Genomic DNA, 3,997 nt, shown 5'->3' with positions numbered 1-3,997 from the left:
TTATAAAACCTAAATTAGAAACGCACCAGTATTTAAAACCAATTTTGGAAAGGTGGATCTAAAGAGTTGTAATGGAAATATCTTTGGCCACGCAATTTATCACCTACTAGTTTCGTTTTCTTTCTCTAACATTTTTATGTAACAATAAAAATAAATAATTGCTTAGAAAGCTAGTATGAACAAACTTTTTTTAAAGTTACAAACACGCCTCATTTTCGCAACCATTTTCTTAATGGCTCATCGCTTAAAAAAGGGAAACATAAAAAAAAAACAAGAGGGCCGCTCATAAGAGTATTGCACGAAAATGTTTGCGCGTCAACACAATGGTTAAGATGGACATAGTATAATTATCTCACAAGTAAATGACGTAAATAAAAACGCTGTTTCTCAATACTTACGTATGGATACTTACGTATATATACTTACTTACGTATTAAACATGTGGACATTTTCAAATCAAACATTAGATTTATTTGAATTTTGTACGACGTATAGGAACCTATATTTTACATTGTAGTTCTTTAAAACTTGGAAAGAAAATGTAAATTCTTACAGTTAGTTATGATTATCGTGCTTTTTAGGATCTAGAATGCAATCCTGCGCGCTCGCAGGATTGCATTTGCACTTTACTCATACAAAGTTTAAATCTATTTTTGAAGTTAATTACTAAATTGAAAGGTATTTTGTAGAAACCAATATGGGTAAAATCATGTACTTTCAAAGTTACCCGGACTCAATGTAACATTATCTACAAAATTTGAAAACCGCGACCCTAAAAATTAAAAAAACTGATTCCTTATATTAAACAGTTTACCTGTAACAATGACATGTACCATAATTATTTGAATGACTATGGAAATATGCATTGCCGTACGCGATTGCGCAGCGCGGTAGGAGTGACCTCTTAAATGATAGTGTAGCGTTTCAACCGCCATGTTACTGTTTACAAATGCATCAACCGGAACTAAGGTAAAACTTTTATTTATGCGAAAACTTGTTTCATTTTTCTTTCTCCGGGCATTTCAGAGAATAAAGCTCTTGGTGCGCCGTTGTACAACATAAATAACGTTACATTAAAGATGTATGAAGACGAACCTACTTGACGCATTATTTAAGCGACTCAAGCTTCAGCTAGTTCCACTTTTTGAAGTAAACATTGCCACGCAGTTGAAATCGTTGAAGTGTACCTTTCCATTTTTGTTGTATATGTTTAAAGGATTGCAGCTAAAGATTAAAGGCTTTTAGATTATTAGCATGGTATGATACGAACAACAACTCCCGCCTGTTGGTACGTAAATGCACACTACGTACGGAGCGTAGGGTTGTCACATTATTATTTTATTTTTACCCAACCGGATGTAAAGATAATTTGAAAAAAAAGGTGTTTACCACAATACTTAGATTTACAGTCTCTAAACAGAGGATCGTGTGTTCGAATCCGGGTTTTGCACCTTCGAGCTCCGAATTTATGTGCAAGTTTTAGATGAAAGAAATCATCATGATGAAACCTCCGTACCCTAACGATGTGTGTGAAATTTCCAATACGCATTGCACCCGCGTGGGAGCCAAAGCCCTCGAATTTTGAGAGGAGGCCTGTATCCAGCAGTGGGGCTATATATAGGCTAAGTGTAGTAAGTATTTTTACATACAAAAATAACCAACAAAATATCATAAACCAAATATTACGTTCGTTGAAACAGTTATTTCTAAATACAAAGCAGTACGAATGAAAAATTATACGGATGATGAATGCAACCTATTCCAGTACATCTCAATCTTTTTTATTTTTTTTTAAGTGGTGGGACGAACAAGTCGTGCGCCTGATGGTAAGCGACACGCCTATCCATAACAGTTGCAGTGCCACTCGGAGCTTTAAATCTCAAAGATCTGAGAGGCACTGCCACTTGCACCCAGTATATGTTTCTCATCTTAAGGCGAGATATTTCAATGCGAGTCTAGATTTGAAGAGGTAAGGTGTGTGTTGTAGTCCCTTGCATCTCGCAATGCGCGCGCCTTAACAAACGGAGAAAATTTGACACAGCTCCGACGTCGATAAGCGCCTGATGGCAACTGACCAGGCAGCTGACGGCGCGGTGTGCCGTTAAACCGCTGCGCAATTTGCAAATTTTAGCAGAAAAACCAAAATTTACCAGATTGTCTGTAGTACTTAAAGGAAGATTATCTCCATATAAATATTATGTGCTAAGTTAGATATTTTATTCTTAAATAATTCGTTTTAGACTTTTTGTTTGGACTGTTTTCGGGAATAATATGATCAGGTAAAGTACATTCTATTGTGTAACAAATTAGCACATTCTTTAGACAATGTCCTTATACCTATATATCGTTTATTTTTTATAAGACTGTTATTTAATAATAAATACCTATATCATTTGATCTGGCAAAACAGTTAATCCCGCTTCACCTCCAATGATTCGCCGTAAAGCAATAATAGAGGTCCCATTCAAATTTGAAGAAAATAATCCACCTCTAAAGTGGAAAATTAGGAGATGAATCAGATTTATCGGATTTCACTTAGAATAAATTCCTTTGATACGGCCGGATTCAAACCGACGTCTTCTAGCAAACTGTGGCAGACGCTATGCCAACTAAGCCACGGAACGACCCAACGGACCTCATGCATTGTTCTATGTGCTTGTTGTCAGATTTTTGTATTTGGCTTTTCAATTACTTTTTAGCCGTAGCGCCATCTATGAAAAATCTAAGAAAGTATATCGTAACCAAGTCAGGAAACTTTACAGCCGTGTCTAGAGATGTATTAACTGTTAAAATTTGTTAAAAAACTTCTACGTGTTCGATCTTTATGTTAATAATTACAAAAAACTAGTGGAGTAATTTCACAAAAAATAATTGAATACTAATTTAATACAAATTTTATTATACCAAAGCTTCGATATCATGTCTCTAATAACCAATATCCGCTCACGCGATACATGCAGCCGTAGACGCATACCACACCTAGAGGTGCTGGTGATGATTTTATACCGATTTATCGGATATCGAAGTTATAACAGGTAAAAAACTAATATTAATTACTAATCGGTAACTTCTCTAGCAAACCATAAAGTTTTTAATGCCTGGGTCTGTCAAAAAATGTGTTTCTGTGTTTAAAAAAAATAAACAACTTCAAAAATACGTCACGACAATCGTGAGTGTTATTGTTTGGGCTGGTGATTTCGGTGTTTATTTATTGAAAACATACCGTAAGTAGCGTTTTTTAAGTTTACCCTGAATATAAATGTTTATAAACTATACTTTAAGGAGTAATTTCATGGTAAATGTTAGAACCACTCAAACGGAATATTATCATATTTATCCAAGTACACCAAAAATTTCATTAGTGCTTTTTAAGTGCAGGATTTGCGGTGTATTACTGCATTTTATTTGAGATGTTTTTGTTGGTATTACGGAGGGTATTTATTTAGCAATCCAGAATAATAATTTTTATTTATAAAAACTTGTAATTAAACTGAATGCTTTTCTAATTTGCGAAACCAAATAGCCGCCATTTTGCGGTAGGAGGAGGGCATCGCCTGAGCGGCTAAAGAACAAGCCGAAAGGAACCGTGTTACATGGACTTACCACTATATTGGTACAGTATTGTTTAGAATAGATCGCAATGATAGTTTTACAAATCTAGAAATGGTGGTGGCAACTCCATTCAGGCTCGATTAGAAACGATTACTTTGTAAAAGACTCACGCTGGGATGAGTGTCGATCTTACTGTTAAATGTACCATATTGGAGCAGTAATGCATCTTTAGTCCGATTACTATCTATTATACTGAATAGCAATAGCAGTTTGCTTAAAAAATACTGCCATTTGCAAAATACGTTATACTATATAATACCGTACTATTTCAAACCAACTAAAGTTTTAGGCTCTTTATAGGTCCCATGATCACGGCTGACTTTCGTTTGCTAAAAATGAATAGTTAATTAATAGAATTTCCAACAATACATTTATTTCGAGTATA

This window comes from Hyposmocoma kahamanoa, unplaced genomic scaffold (assembly GCF_003589595.1).
Source record: "Hyposmocoma kahamanoa isolate Upper Pololo Valley unplaced genomic scaffold, ASM358959v1 182, whole genome shotgun sequence".
Taxonomy (NCBI): Eukaryota; Metazoa; Arthropoda; class Insecta; order Lepidoptera; family Cosmopterigidae; genus Hyposmocoma; species Hyposmocoma kahamanoa.
This window is presented reverse-complemented; position numbering follows the sequence as displayed.